Below are 16,656 nucleotides of genomic sequence, written 5' to 3' on the forward strand. Positions count from 1 at the left end.
TTGTAAGTTTGTCACAGGAAGCCCTCGTTGGTTCTTTGTAATGGTTTGTTCTGGATAACTCTGTGCAGTCTCCCCTCCTGTCCTCTTTCCGCCGTCTTTCTGCACTGCTACAACAGTGTGCATACATGTCCTGGCTGATGATCTCAAGAGCATCAACAATGCTGAAGAGAGGCAAATGCTAGTCTTATTAGGCCAGGCTCCAAAGTTATTGTCTGGTTCCTAACTGTGATGATGAAGCATGGTTGCATTGACATATTTAAAGTCATTGATGATCACAGAGCAAGGATAATTGTTGTGAACCTCGCAGGAAGGCTAAACCAGTGTGGAGTGATCAGTCCCAGATTTGATATGCAACTCAAAGATCTAGAAAAATGGCAGAATAATTTGCTTCCATCCTGTTACTTTAAGTTTGTTGTACTGACAGCCTCAGCCGGCATCATGGACCACAAAAAATCAGGATGAAAACACAAAGGAGGGAAGATCCTGGGAATCTTTTTCTAGAGGTGTAATCCATATTTGCAAAGAAAATTCCTCATAAGAAAAAAATATTTATTCTGCCTCACCCCAAAATTTTAGTTCAATGACATCCATCAGGTTTTAGTTGTTCTTCATCTTTCTGGTTACCAAACCTGTTTAAGTCTTTAGCACTTTTCCTTTGCTGACTTACATCTAATCTGCCTCAGCTATTTAGTCAGTCTGTTAGGCTCCTTCAGAGACAAGCTAGCAAGTGACAGAAAGTACAAAAGTTGGCTGGGCGCAGTGGCTCACGCCTGTAATCCCGGCACTTTGGGAGGCCGAGGCAGGCGGATCATGAGGTCAGGAGTTGGAGACCAGCCTGGCCAATATAGTGAAACCCTGTCTCCACTAAAAATACAAAAAATTAGCCAGGCATGGTGGCGGGCACCTGTAATCCCAGCTGCTAGGGAGGCTGAGGCAGGAGAATCGCTTGGACCCAGGAGGCGGAGGTTGTGGTGAACCGAGATCATACCATTGTTCTCCAGCCCGGGCAACAGTGCAAGACTCTGTCTCAAAAAAAAAAAAAAAAAAAAGTACAAAAACTGATTTGTTTGTTCGTTTTTACAATGTGCCAGTCTTTTCTGGTATTACATATCTGCTGATGCAAAAGAAAAGGGCATCTTTTCTCTCTAGTCACACCAGATGCAAACAATAGCCATTTTCCAACCATAGGGACCACACACAAATGAGCCCAGTGGCTTATTTCCAACATTGCTGGGTTAGGTGTGTCTCCTTCTAAGTCCATAGGTCATTGAAAAATACAGCCCTCCTCATGGGAATTCAAAGATACGGTTGAGCTGCCTCATGGAAAACTGGGCTTTGTGCCAAAGCTTGTGAAGACACAGGCTGCCTCGTCTCCTGCTGTTCCCTCAGCTACTGTCTGACACTAGGGAGAATGAATTCTTTTACCTGAGCTCTAACGCAATGGACAAATTTACTCCTCCAACAGTATTGGTGTGACTAGAGAAAGGACAACAGGGCAGCCAATGGTCCTGTTAAGAACTGTATCAAATCCACCAACAGTCACAGCCTCACTAATGTAATTTACCTCAGAGATTATTTGGACTAATCTAATCTCATGCCCTATAGCCCTGATTCATCTGCCTGGACGTCTTTCCCCGCCTCTTCCTTTTCTCACTTTCTTCAGTCTCTGATTAAAAGTGACCTTCAGAGAGACCTTCCCTATTCATTCTATATAAAATAGCACAACCACATCCTTCTGTCCTCTTAACCTGCTTTATTTTTCTTTGTAGCCAACCCCTTATTTTTCTCATTGTCTGTGTCCTTTTATTAGAATATAAAGAACAGGGGATTTTGTGTTTGCTACTGATCTCCATCACCTAAAACAGTGCCAGAAATGTTATCGATGCTCAGAATGTAACTGTTGAATGAAGAAATAAATGAGATTCTTGTACAAATTGTGGACTCACACGCATCGTCTTGATTTGGAAATCTGGCTGTTTTATTATTCCATATGTAAACAGAGTAAGGAATAAGAGAAAAGCCACGATATGTGCTCAAGCTACTTTATGTCTGAATGTTCCCATCATGGGCTATGTGAACATTTTTTAAAAATCCAATCTTTTTTTATTTCCAAGGGGATAAAATAAGTTCTTGTGCACTCCCAGCCAAAGATGGCATATTGAACACAGGTACCTATTGTTACTTGCTCTTTAAACCATTCTAAAGTGACAATAGAAGTTTTAAATTCACAAAAGGAAGTGGAATAGATACAGAGATTTTAGTAATAACATTTCGTAATCTAGCAATCAAATACATAAGAAAAATTGACTCAGCAAAACTGAGAAAAACTACTGTTAAAATAGCAGAGGAAGAAGCCAGTAGCTAAAGTGGTTTAAGTCACAGAATTGCCCAAATGCTCAGAAACTGTCTATCCCAGATACTTGTAGAGATAGGGATAATCCCAGCTATATCTTGAGAAAAAAAGAAAAGCTGAGGATATAGTCTTTGAAGAAATAAACAGAGAACTTTAGACTTGAGAACTAGAGTTGGGGCAGGAAAAGTGCACTCAAAACAAAGATATTACACAAGTATATACGTAAGTACAGGTGAGGCCACCCCTCTATCTTCCTCTCTCCTTGGTAGCCAACCACAGTTCCCCAAGTCTTTACTCTCTGTGCAGCAAACAGATAGAGGCTTCTCTGAGAACCTGACTGGTCCAAAAAGAAAAATTAAGCATCCCAAATAGATCACCCTACAATTACATTCACAGTCCATATGCTATATTGTTCTACTGCTGACTTGGGTAGGTTAGGAGTTAACATTTCTCTTTCTCTTTTTGGTTCTGAATGAGAACTAGTCATTAGAAAAAAAAAAAAAAAACTTACATGAAATTTGGGAGTGGAGATTAAGTAATGGTCATTACTCTCTTAAGAATTCCACAGTTAAATGTAATGCTGGAAAAGTGCAGAGTTGCCTCACAGATTCCAGCTTATCTTTCCATATCATCAACTCTATATCATGTTCTTCTTCCCATTTATAAGCCTTAGTAACAAACAGCATTCCCAGGCTCATCACCAGATACCTGGTGGCAAACCTACAGTGCTAGTACAGAGGTAACAGTTTCCCACAGTCTTCTCCTTGACTTTTGTTTGTAGTCCCGCTGTGGTGGGGGTGCTAGGCTTCTTAGATTTCCCTAGAGACCCTGATTTTTCCACCCACTTCAGTGCCTGAAGAGGACTTGCTAGTGACATTTTATCTGATCTGCTAGTCCTTCCCTAGTTCCCTCCACAAATATTTAGGGCTAATTCCTATGACAAATCCCTTAATATTTATAGAGGTTCTGCTTCCCTATTGGATACTGACTAATAGTATCCACAAGCCATATTCAGGTGCTTAGTTTTCAGTCACCTTTTAAAATGCCCCCATGCTTTTTAATTGCCTTGACAAAGCTACTACCATAAATCTCCTTTGAGAGAAAAGAGATAATATCACAGACACACACAAAAATACTGGATTTTATTATAAACAAATATTCAGCCAAGAGATAAAGCTCTTAGGAATTAAAAATCTAATAGTAAAAATGAAATACTGATCAGAAGAACTGGAATATAATATTGAATCTATCTCCAGAAAATAGAAAAACAAATAAATAAAGAGATGAAGAAGACGAAAAATATATTACAAAATAGAAGACTAGTCCAGAGAACTCAATATCTGAAAACACAGTTTGACAAAGAGAAGAGGAAAGAGAAAGGAAGATATCAACAATGAAATAACTCAATCCAAGTCCTCAGAACTGAAGAGTTTCTAGATTAAGATGACTCATATACTGTCAAAAAAAAATGATGAAAACAGACCCACATCAAGATACACCATTTGAAATTTGACAACACAGGAGAAAGACGATCCTAGCAGCTTCTGGAGAATAAACACTGGTTACATGCAAGGAATTAGAAGTAAAAATGGGTTTAGGCTTCTACATTTCAATACCAGAGCAATGTCTTTAAATTTTGAAGGAAAAATCTTTCCTGTATACAAATTCTATACCTTTTTACAAAGGAAAATAGACTTTCACACCTGGTCAAGTAAGAATTTTACTCCCATTCATCTTTTTAGGGAGCTACTAGAGAAAATGGTCAACCTAAGAAAGAAATTAAACCAAGAGGGAGAATTCATGGCACAGAACAAAAAGGAGAGGTGATAAGAATCTAGGTGATGCTAAAGGGAGAACATGTACTAGGCAAGGAGAGTACCCAGCAGATTGAAAAGTATAAAAACGGCCGGGCGCGGTGGCTCAAGCCTGTAATCCCAGCACTTTGGGAGGCCGAGACGGGCGGATCACGAGGTCAGGAAATCGAGACCATCCTGGCGAACCCGGTGAAACCCCATCTCTACTAAAAAATACAAAAAACTAGCCGGGCGAGGTGGCGGGCGCCTGTAGTCCCAGTTACTCGGGAGGCTGAGGCAGGAGAATGGCATGATCCCGGGAGGCGGAGCTTGCAGTGAGCTGAGATCCGGCCACTGCACTGCAGCCTGGGTGACAGAGCGAGACCCCGGCTCAAAAAAAAAAAAAAAAGAAAAGTATAAAAACAACACACACACACACGTACATATATAATACACACACACACACATTCATATATATAGACACATATACATACATATACACACACATATATGTATGTACACATACATATATATGTACATATAACACATACATATGTGTGTGTCTATATATACATATGTATATGTGTGTGTGTCTATATATATGAAGGACATAGATACTCTTCTTTCCACAATGCACAGATATTTTGAAAATAATAAAACCATTGCTTTTGTTGAAGAGATCCACAATATTGATGATGCATAGCAGAGATTGAATGATGTGTCAATGAACACATCATTGACATGAGTTGTTATATCTAGCCTAGTGCCTCTCTTTTAACCAGTATCTTAGCCAAAGTCTTCTGATTCCTGCAGAGTATAATGAATAAAATACACACACACACACACACACCCCACACACAACAATTTGTGCAAATGACAGGATTTAGGTTGATATGATAATTGATACACAGGTATGGATACACATAGAATATCTTCAAAAGTTAGATATTACAAAAAGCTGGTAATAGTTCTTGCAATCCTGAGAATAGGAAACGAGCTAACCGGGGGGAAGGAATGTGAGGAAGACTGACTTTTCTCTTCTCAGTTACCATTTTTTTGCTTCTAAATTTTGTGCTGTGTGTATATTACCTATATATAATTAATAAAACATTCTCCTCCCACCACAAAAAAAGAATTATTTATTTATTTATTTTTGAGGCAGAATTTCGCTCTTGTTGCCCAGGCTGGAGTGCAATGACAAGGTCTCGGCTCACTGTAATCTCCGCCTCCCGGGTTCAAGTGATTCTCCTGCCTCAGCCTCCCAAGTAGCTGGGATTACAGGTACCTGCTACCACATCCAGCTAACTTTTTGTATTTTTAGTAGAGACAGGGTTTTGCCATGTTGGTCACGCTGGTCTCGAACTCCTGACCTCAGGTGATCCGCCCGCCTCGGCCTCCCAAAGTGCCAGGATTACATGCATGAGCCACTGCGCCCAGCAGAATAACTTTAGACTTCTCAGTGGCCAGTGGAAGATAGAAGGCCATGGAATAATGACTTTAAAATTCTAAAGACAAATTATTACAATCTAGAATTCCATATATAGTTATACAATTAGGCATTAGATAGAATAAAGATAATTAGATATTTTTAGGCAAAATAGCCTCAAAATATACTTCCTTGTACAATTTCTCAGAAAACTACTAGAAAGTATGTTTTAACAATTGAGCAAATAAACCTAGAAAAACAAAGATATAGTATATGGGAAATGGAAATATAATCCACGAGAAAGACAAAGGGAATCCTCGGGTGAGGGGTGATCCCCAGATAAACACTGTAAGTCAAGTCTAGCAGATATTCAACCTAGATTACAATAGGTCAGAAATCTCAGAGAGATTGCTTCCAAAAGTTGAAGTTAGTAGGGCACCTGATGGACCTGAAATCCAGAGACATCTTACGATGTGTAATTCCTGGTCCTGTTTGCTCTCAGATCCATTTCCTGCCAATCCTCTGCTCCGCTCTGTGTTTCAGGGAGGGATGGTCCCTGCAGGTTGGCTTTCTTAGGCTTCTACATTAGTGCATTTCTGATTGAGACCATTGGTAACAGTTTGGAGAAGAGGAAAGGAAGGGGTCATTTTCTACATCTCTTTCTTGGGCAACTCCCTTAGTATTATAAGTTTCTTGTTTTTTTGTTTTGTTTGTCTGTTTGTTTGTTTTTCTTGAGGCAAACTCTCACTCTGCTGCCCAGGCTGAAGTGCAGTGGCTTGATCATGGCTCACTGCAGCTTCAACCTCCCAGGCTCAGGTAATCCTTCCACCTCAGCCTCCCAAGTAGCTGGGACTACAGGTGTGCACCACCACACCAGGCTAACTTTTTAATTATTTGTAGAAATGAGGTTTCCCTATGTTGCCCAGGCTAGTCTCAAACTTCTGGGCTCAAGCAATCCTCCTCTCTCATCCAGAGTGCTGGGATTATAGGCATGAACCACCAGACCCAGCCTAGGTTACCATTTTGATTCCATCTATCCCTGGATATCAATGCTAAGGCTTCAGACACCATTTTTCTCCTTTTTCTCTAAAACCTAGGAAGAAAAGCTACTGATAGCATTCTGCTGATACCAAAGTGTTCAGTTACTTCACTGACCCCTTTAACTTCTCGCCTCCTCCCTGCGTTCCAGTTCCTTAAATTCAGTACCTTTGTTGTAAATTCTTTGTTTTTTTTTCCAGTTTGAGAAATTAATGTGTATCAGTGATATCAGTTTCAAACACATTTCCAACATTTCATGTGACTTTTTCTTAGATGTCCTTGATTTACAATGTGCAGGGATGTATTTATTTCTGCAGTTGCATTTATCAATCTCTTTTATGGATTCTGACTTGCCCCACTGAGTTTATTAAAACAAATCCCCCTGCTTTTCCTTCTGGGTCCCTTCTCTGGACTTATCCTCCATGCTGAATACCCCCTCTCCTTCCAGCCCTGCAGGTCTATTCTCCCTTTTCCCTGGATGTGCACAGGCCTTGGTCATCTTTGCACTCTCCCTTACTCCTTCCTGGAAAACCCTCCTTGTCATCTAGCCTCCCAGGACCATCCTTCACATCTCACTTCAGATGTGAAGTAGCTGTGCCTCCAGGAAGCCCTCCTGGACCACAACATGTACTGCCTCATTTACGTTTACTGATTTACATCACCATCCTCAGGGCTTGTGCATCCTGAGTCACCTCCATCATGTGTCATGTGGCCTTGTGAACACCTGTTCCTAAGTCCCCACTCCTCATCAGACTCTGAATTTCCTGGAGTGAGTCTCTGTCAGATGCATGGTGATAAGTCAGTAAACTAGTGTCAGGTGAGGATATGGATAGAGAACAAGAACATTCAGGGTCAACCTGGATGCTAAAGTGTCAGTAACAGCATTGAAGAGGGTGTGGGATATGGGTCTAATCTGACATCTTATCTGGGTGTCCTGTGAAGCCTGAGACCTCTGTGCTTTCTGGGGCCTCAAGCAAGCTGAACAGGGCCCATCAGTGCAGAGACCAAACTATATCACCCTTCACAGAGAAACTGGGGCCTGAGCCAGGCTCTGGGCTGCTGCTCACTCCTCTCTTCAGATCCATTTCATAGTCTCTGTTTCTCTCAGTCTATGTCTGTGTGTCTGTGTGTCTGAATCTGTCCCTCTATTTGCTCTTCTTCGGAGTTCTCCTTCCTTCTCAATGTCTGTCACACAGACCCTCTGTCTCTTTCTCTCCAGAATCCATAACCCTGAAAAATGGTTTATCACTTCACTTCAGGTCCTGGAAGGACAGTGTCTGCACCTGGTCTGTGTTTTCAACAGCAAACCTCCAGCCAGGCTGAGCTGGGCCTAGGAGAGCCTGACCCTGAGCCCCTCCCAGTCCAACACTGGAGTGCTAGAGCTGCAAGTGCACCTCAGAGATGAAGGAGAATTTACCTGCCAAGCTCAGAACCCTCTGGGAACAGCAGAGCTCCTTGACGCTCTCCCTGCAGAGTGAGTGTCAAGGGGCTGCACGCCAGACCGCAGCCTCTCACAACCTGCAGCTCCCAGGTAGCTAAGCAAGTGGCCCCCTGGGGTCACCCAAGGGAATAGGAGTGCGCTCAGCCCAGATGCAAAGTCAGCTTTGAGGCCTGGACTGACACTGAGGCCAGAGCCCTCTGTTTACTGCTGGTCAGTCTTGGGAGGGGTTGAGGTGAGGCCTGGACTGACACGTTCTTCCATCCAGGAATTCAGGAAGGATCTGAAGAACAAATGTCCAAGTCTGACAGGAACAGGAAAAACAAGGAATTGTGGTTTAGCAGGTGAATCTTCCTTGTCCCATTTTTCCCAGTAAAACCAGGGCTCATGGTGGAGGTGTTTATTTTGGCCGTCAGGGAGGCAGCTGTGAAGATCTTGTTTCTCTGTCTCTGCCTCATCTTCCTCAGGTGAGTGCTGCCCCAGGACCAAAGCAGGAGGTGTGGGGCAGGCAGGGACATGATGCTGAATTCGATTCCTAGTGCTGGGACCTGAACCAGTTACGAGGGCCTGGGGCCAGCAGTTGAGTTGTGATGAGAATTCTGCATGGGCCAGGTGTTGTCCGTCCCCAACTCTGGGCGAGAGTCCAGCTCTCATCATGGAAGTTTTGGAGGTTAGGCCGGCTCTCTCCACCTCAGTCCCCTCCAGCCCCTTAGCAGGGCACAGGAAGGTGAGTTTGCTGCTCTCTATACCCTGATCTGGCCACAGTGACAGGCCGTGGGCCCTTCGCTTATTATGAGGTCCTGCAGTAGGAATGCAGCAAGGGCAGCAGCAGGTGTGGAAGCTGTAAACACTGTCATAGGCCATCTTCCAGATGAGTGTCATGGAAGTCTCACCCTCCAACATCCCACTAGACACCTCTCCCTAGATGGCTCCTAGGATTGCTCCACTCAACATGGCCAAAGTTGAACCAACCATCTACCCACCCCCAAATAACTTTCTCTCTGGGATCCCCATCCCACTGATGACACAGTGACCCCGTCTTTAAAGTCATAACAAGGGTGTGGTTCTCCATCGTGAGCTTCCTCCTCCCTTCTCCAGATCCCATAGGTCACTAATTCTTGTCCCTCCTTCTCCTAAGCAGAGCTCACCTTGGAGCCCTTTTCTCCATCCTAACCCGTTCATTCCTGGAGCCTCCCCTTTTCTCTGGTCACTGAACCCTCCTGACCTCCTGCCTCTCTCTCTCCCCACCACAGGCCCCCACACAGTGCTTCTAGATGCCTCTATGTCCAGTTCCTCCACAGTCTGAATGGCCATGTTTCCCTTCCATTGCTGTAGAATGAGGTGCAAACACCATAGCATGGTCTGTCACCTGCTAGACTTTGCTCCCAGATGGTACACAAATGGCCAAAGAGAGGTGGCGGGCGCCTGTAGTCCCAGCTACTCGGGAAGCTGAGGCAGGAGAATGGCGTAAACCCGGGAGGCAGAGCTTGCAGTGAGCTGAGATCTGGCCACTGCACTCCAGCCCGGGCGACAAAGCGAGACTCTGTCTCAAAAAAAAACACAAAAAACAAAAAACAAATGGCCGAAGAGCACATGAGAAGATGCTCAACATCATTAGTCATTTGACAAATGCAGATCAAAACTGTAAAGGAGATGCTACTTCACACTAATTCCGAGGGCTGTACTATTTTTCCCATTGCTTCTGTAACATATTACCCCAACATTAGTTAGTGGCTTGAAACAACACCACATGCTTCCTTACAGTTTCGCAGGTCAGAAGGATGAAACAGGACTCACCGGACTATAAAATGAAGGATGGTTCCTTCTGGATGCTTTTTGGAGCAAGGGTTTTATTGTTGGGTCTGCAGGCTGTACAAGAAGCGTAGTGGCTTCTGCTTTTGCTTGGCTTCTGGGAAGGCCTCAGTGTACTTAAAATCATGGCAGAAGGTGAAGGGGGAGCCAGCACTTCACACAGCTAGAGGAGGAGGAAGAGCTTTGTTGTAAATTCTTAAAATGGTTTCATTTTTCCTGGTGAGATATTTGGTTGAATTACAAAGAAATACCTAGAAATCTAAGAAAAACAATAAAGCAAAATGATTAATAGCAAGGAACAAAATTTGTGTAAGAAAGAGAAGGTTCTCAGCCAGGCACGGTGGCTCACGCCTGTAATCCCAGGACTTTGGGAGGCTGAGGTGGGTGGATCACAAGGTCAGGAGTTCGCAACCAGCCTGGCCAACATGGTGAAACCCTGTCTCTAATAAAAATAAAATAAGAAAGAGAAGGTTCTCGATTGGGCGTGGTGGTGCATGCCTGTAATCCCAGCTACTTGGGAGGCTGAGGCAGGAGAATCACTTGAACCCAGGAGGTGGAGGTTGCAGTGAGCTGAGATCGAGCCATTGCACTCCAGCCTGAGTGACAGAGCAAGACTCCATCTTGAAAAAAATAAAAAGAAAAGAAAGAGTCGCCCCTCGGAGCTGGAAATGGCCGCCCCTTGGAGCTGGAAATGCAACTGCTGGGATATTCGGATGCTGGGGAGCTGGAGGCGGAGGCGGCTGGGGAGGTCCAAGCGATGTGACCAGGCCGCCATGGCTCGTCTCTTCCTCTCCTGCCGCCTCCTGTCTTGAAAATAACTGTTTTAGTCTAAAGAAAGAAAAAAAAAGTAGCCGTCCGCCCCTCACGCCCTCTCTTCCTCTCAGCCTTCTGCCCGGAGAGGAAGCCCGGGGTGTCCGCTCCGCCTTCGGGGCCGCGCTGCCGAGCCCCGGCCGCCCCCGGCCGCCCCCGGCCGCCCCCGCACGCCGTCCCCATGCATCCCTTCTACCCCGGGCCGCCACCACGATAGGCGAGATCGCCGCCGCTGTGTCCTTCATCTCCAAGTTCCTCCGCACCAAGGGGCTCACGAGCGAGCGACAGCTGCAGACCTTCAGCCAGAGCCTGCAGGAGCTGCTGGCAGAACATTATAAACATCACTGGTTCCCAGAAAAGCCATACAAGGAATCAGGTTACCCTTGTATTCGCATCAACCATAAAATGGATCCTCTGATTGGACAGGCAGCACAGCGGATTGGACCGAGCAGTCAGGAGCTGTTCAGGCTTCTCCCAAGTGAGCTCACACTCTGGGTTGACCCCTGCGAAGTGTCCTACAGAATTGGAGAGGATGGCTCCATCTGTGTGCTGTATGAAGCCTCACCAGCAGGAGGTAGCACTCAAAACAGCACCAACGTGCAAATGGTAGACAGCCGAATCAGCTGTAAGGAGGAACTTGTCTTGGGCAGAACGAGGGCTTCCAAAAACTACAATATGATGACTGTATCAGGTTAAGATATAGTCTGTGGATGGATCATCTTACAATAATGGATAAATTTGATTTTTGCTTTGGGTGGGCTCCTCTTGGGGATGGATTATGGAATTTAAACCATGTCACAGCTATGAAGATCTGGCACAAGACAGAGTGGTAAAAAAAAATTTTTTTAAGCGACAGTGCCATAGTTTGGACAGTACCTTTCAACGATTAATTTTAATAGCCTGTGAGTCCAAGTAAATGATCACTTTATTTGCTAGGGAGAGAAGTCCTAGGTTGGTTTCAGTTTCTCCCAGACATACCTGATTTTTTACATCAGTCCCTTTAAAGAAAATCTGTATTTCAAAGAACCTTTCTCTGCAGTAAATCTCGCAGAGGAATTTGCACTATTACACTTAAATTTTTACTGTTAACCTTTTTGGCAGCTCAATAGGAAAGCTGAACGTTTTAAACATGGTAGTACCGGAAATTTTACGACAAGACTTTTACCTAGCACTTAAATATGTATAAATGTACATAAAAACAAACTAGTAAGCATGACCTGGGGAAATGGTCAGACCTTGTATTGTGTTTTTGTCCTTGAAAGTAGCAAGTGACCAGAATCTGCCATGGCAACAGGCTTTTAAAAGACCCTTAAAAAGACACTGTCTCAACTGTGGTGTTAGCACCAGCCAGCTCTCTGTACATTTGCTAGCTTGTAGTTTTCTAAGACTGAGTAAACCTCTTTATTTTTAGAAAGTGGAGGTCTGGTTTGTAACTTTCCTTGTACTTAATTGGGTAAAAGTCTTTTCCACAAACCACCATCTTTTTTATGAACTTTGTTAGTCATCTTTTATTTGGTAAATTATGAACTGGTATAAATTTATACAGTTCATGTATATTGATTGTGGCAAAGTTGTACAGATTTCTATATTTCGGATGAGAAATTTTTCTTCTCTCTATAATAAATTGTTATCTTGGCATTTTAAAAAAAAAAAGAGAGAAGGTTCTCATATTTTACTATATGGTTTAGCCCTTATTTTAATTTAAATGATCAAAGTAAAATAAATATTTGCTCTAACAAAGATTAGACTCACTTTTCATAACCCAAACCATACAACATGATAGATCAGATCATAGAATTTCTCCTATAGAGCAAAAAGATACTCCTATTTGTAAGAGGTAGAAAAGTCTTATAGCTCTATGGAGAAAAGAAGAATACGATGTACAGGAAATAAAAGCTCTTCCTTTTGAGTGAGAGGGGTAGAGGAAGGAAGGTAGAGAGAAGAAAGAAAAGGGAGAAAGGAAGTATGGGAAGTATGACACATGGATCCGATAGACCTTCTCCAGTCTTCTTTCCAAAGAACACAGGTATATTGGGTAAACTCCAAATGAGGAGATCTGGCCCCTTCTCTATCTTTGGGACTTTGGAAAGAGACTACCTGTCAGAACTGGAGAGAGAAGCATGTCAAGTAAATTTAATAGCAACTCTGAGTTCTACCTGAGAGCTTGTCAGAAGTAGCTGCTGTAATTAGGATGAGAGTTCTTAGAACTGGGGTTTGAAGGGCAGAACACTCTAATTGGAGTTAAGGAGTTCAGACACTCCTAAGGGGTAACAAGGTGGAGCCAAATCAATGGAAAGAGAGTACAAAGACCTCAGTGAGCTGAGGACAAAGAGAACACAAGCTCATTGCCATAATTGTCAGTAATAAATACCATCAACGGAAACAGTTCATGAATGAAATAAACCAGCCAGTGCACCCCTCAACCACAAGGACCAGGCTAGGGCCAAGGAGACACATTTCCCTTAATTCTCTCAATAACCCCAACTAATAACTTCAGCACACTGCAAAAGATGCTTCTAGCGGTCCAGGAACTCCACTATTCTTCCAGAAGATGCTACTTGGGGAGGAACCCGGAAGGGAAGCAGAATCCCAAAAGAACCTGAGAAATACAAGATAAACGAAGTTACCTAAAGAGAAAAATTAAATGTTTGGATCCTACTGCTTCATGCTGACTTGGGCTATAACTGGTTTATATATTTTTTTCTGACTACCTAGAGACATAAAGAAGCACATTTGAGTTGTTGTAGTCCATTGGCAACCTCACAATGCAGAAGTTTAGCTACAGAAGCGACAATTTTATTCATGAGAAGACTGAAGCACAGAGGGCTTAAATGTCTTTGCCAAGGTTAAAGCTGAAAATAGAATGATGATTTCAACTACAGTTGACCTTAGTAAAAAGCAGGTCCTCTTTGCCAAATACGAGTATCTTGATCCCTCAGCAAAGGCTCTTTTTCCTGCACCTTCACTCTCCAGCCACTGCCTTTCTTTTCCTACTCCAACTTCTATATAATGATACAGCTCTTCATTCTGCTTAAGACCATGTGTCTGATGATACAATTAGCTTAAAGTTTGTTTAAAGTTACAGATAAAAAAACTTACAAGTTACTTTATATCAGGCCATCTATAAAAACAAATCAAAGAGGAACTCACAGTCACTTGTAGATTCTGAACAGATGTCTTTGGCAAGAATAGAACGTAGAAAGAAGAAAATTCCAAACCATGATGCCACTTGGACAGTTCTGAGAACACTGATACAGCTTCCCCATTTTTAAATTTATAATTACAGTAAAACTCTGGTGAAAATACAAGTTGAGAATGTATCAGCTGATAATAGAATATTTTCTTTTCTTTTTTTTTTCTTTTTTTTTTTTTTTTTTTTTGAGACGGAGTCTCGCTCTGTCGCCCGGGCTGCGGTGCAGTGGCCAGATCTCAGCTCACTGCAAGCACTGCCTCCTGGGTTTACGCCATTCTCCTGCCTCAGCCTCCGAAGTAGCTGGGACTACAGGCGCCCGCCACCTCGCCTGGCTAGCTTTTTGTATTTTTGCCCGGCTAGCTTTTTGTATTTTTTAGTAGAGACGGGGTTTCACCATGTTAGCCAGGATGGTCTCGATCTCCTGACCTCGTGATCCGCCCGTCTCGGCCTCCCAAAGTGCTAGGATTACAGGCTTGAGCCACCGCGCCCGGCCGAGAATATTTTCAACAAGAATGACCACTCAGACTTTTGACGTTAGAATCTATGATGGTTAAAAGAGAAGGGTAACTATTCGAGATGTGCAAGGATGCTGAACAGGAGGCATTCTACTCCACCCATCACTTGACCTTTCACAATTTGTGGTGCTCCTGGGTATCAAAGACCTAATTATTTTAAGCACTATTCTTTCTGTGGGTTTTTAAATAATTAATTTGTTTCCTATTCAGTCTAAGCTCTCAAGAAAACTGTGGAGTCTTGTCATAATACTTTGTAATTTATAACTTTCCTTTAGTTATATTCCTTCCTGGTATTCTCACAGTACTTCATGTGATAGATGATACAGATGAGAAACTGTGGTTCCAAGAATTCAAGCAATTTCTGCAAGGCCCCATTACTGGAACATGAGGAGCTGGGATTCCAAACCCAGTCTTCCAACGGCAAATCCCTTTCCACTCTAATTCCTTCCTGAATTTATCTGATTTACAGCAGGGTAATGACTCCCAAACTTTAACTCTGCCCTAGGAAATTACTCATACTTTCTCTTTATCATCAAAAAGGAGCCTGTCAAGAATCAGTGTCAAAAATTCTTAATCCGGTGAACTGTATTGCTCTTCTAAATTTAACTCTACACCAAATTATGCATAGAAAGAGATTCGTTGGCCTGCAGACCTGAGATTCTGAAATTTTCTGTAGTGCCTAACAGACCTTTTTGATCCATCACATTTAGTCACATCAATCATATTAACTCAAAGAACACATTGTAGAGAAAATAATGTAACTTGATTGATGTGAACAGATGTGACATGGGACAATTAAGTTTCAGTTTAAGGACCCAAGGAGAAAAAACACCTGATGCTCTATAAGGTTCACTAAACAAAGACCCCATTGCTAACAGTATAAATAGGATTTATAGGCTTTGTTTTCCCAAGTGGAAGAAAGAAGAAATACAATATATCTTAATAGTATAATATGTGTTTATCTACCATGCATGGGCAGAAAATTCCCAGATTGTCTGAAATCTAATATTTCCTTTTGCATTCTAGAGCCAAGTCTAACCTAGCAGTACTAATCCACAGGGAAAATAACACTGTGTTTTACGAAATAAATTATAATTATTATACATATGGAGGAAAACATTTCAAAATAATTCCATATATTTAAGAAAAATAAGTAATTTTAATAGACTTGAAATGTGAATCATACTTTCTTGGGAATATTTTTAAAGCATTTTACATGGTGAATATTTAAAGGCATTTACACTGGTACAAAAGATTATAACCATTCCTTTCAAAGTCTTCTTTTTCTTGAGTTCCACTTCATAATTTAAACCTAAGTAAAACAAAGATCAAAATATACTGGGAGTTGAGTCCATTCTCTATCTCCCACTGCAAGACTGAGTTGTAGTGGGCCCATACCTAGCACCATGGCCTCGTTGAATAAAGTCTGCCTTACCAGCTTAAGAAAATACTCACGTACACACATTTTTTAATGGAAGAAACAGGGAAACATTTGGTAGTTTTGAGTGTGTGTTTGTGTGTATATATATGTATGTATATACATATATACACACACACCCCTATATTAGGTATATATGCCTATATATGAAAATAACAAAAAGAAGACATATAGTATATATATGCACATGTGTGTATATATACATTTGTGTGTATATGTCTACTTGAATGTGTGTATACATATATATATGCATATATATATACTTAAAACTACCAAAGTTTTCCTGTTTTTTTCCCATTAGATATTGAGAAAATTAACACTTGTATCTTATATATCTTATTAGTGGAAATAATAATTTATAATCAATCTAATTTTTTTTTGTTTTTTTGTTTTTAGTTTTTTGGTTTTTTTTTTTTTTTTTTAAGATGGAGTCTTGCTGTGTCACCCAGGCTGGAGTGCAGTGGCATGATCTTGCTCACTGCAAGCCTCGCGTCCTGGGTTCACAGCATTCTACTGTCTCAGCCTCCAAGTAGCTGGGACTACAGGCACGCACAACCACGCCTAGCTAATTTTTTTTTTTTTTTTTTAAATAGAGACTGGCTTTCACCTTGTTAGCCAGGATGGTCTCGATCTCCTGACCTTGTGATCTGCCTGCCTCGGCCTCCCAAAGTGCTGGAATTACAGGCGTGAGCCACCGTGCCCGGCCAATCTAATGTTTTTAAAGCATATCTTTATTTTTTCTTTTTAACATTTCTCTCTTTCCTATCTCTAATACTCTTTCCCTTTTTTTCAGTCATCTCTCTCAGGTTAAATAATCCTCTTTCTATTTTGCTTTCCTCC

The 16,656-nt window shown here is 42.2% G+C and overlaps 1 pseudogene; it reads left to right on the forward strand.

Moving 5' to 3' along the window:
* The first annotated feature begins 10,851 nt into the window (after positions 1-10,851).
* Positions 10,852-11,669, forward strand: LOC714398 (protein BTG1 pseudogene; annotated as a pseudogene).
* The last annotated feature ends 4,987 nt before the right edge of the window (positions 11,670-16,656 follow it).

Source organism: Macaca mulatta, chromosome 4 (assembly GCF_049350105.2).
Source record: "Macaca mulatta isolate MMU2019108-1 chromosome 4, T2T-MMU8v2.0, whole genome shotgun sequence".
NCBI classification, from domain to species: domain Eukaryota; kingdom Metazoa; phylum Chordata; class Mammalia; order Primates; family Cercopithecidae; genus Macaca; species Macaca mulatta.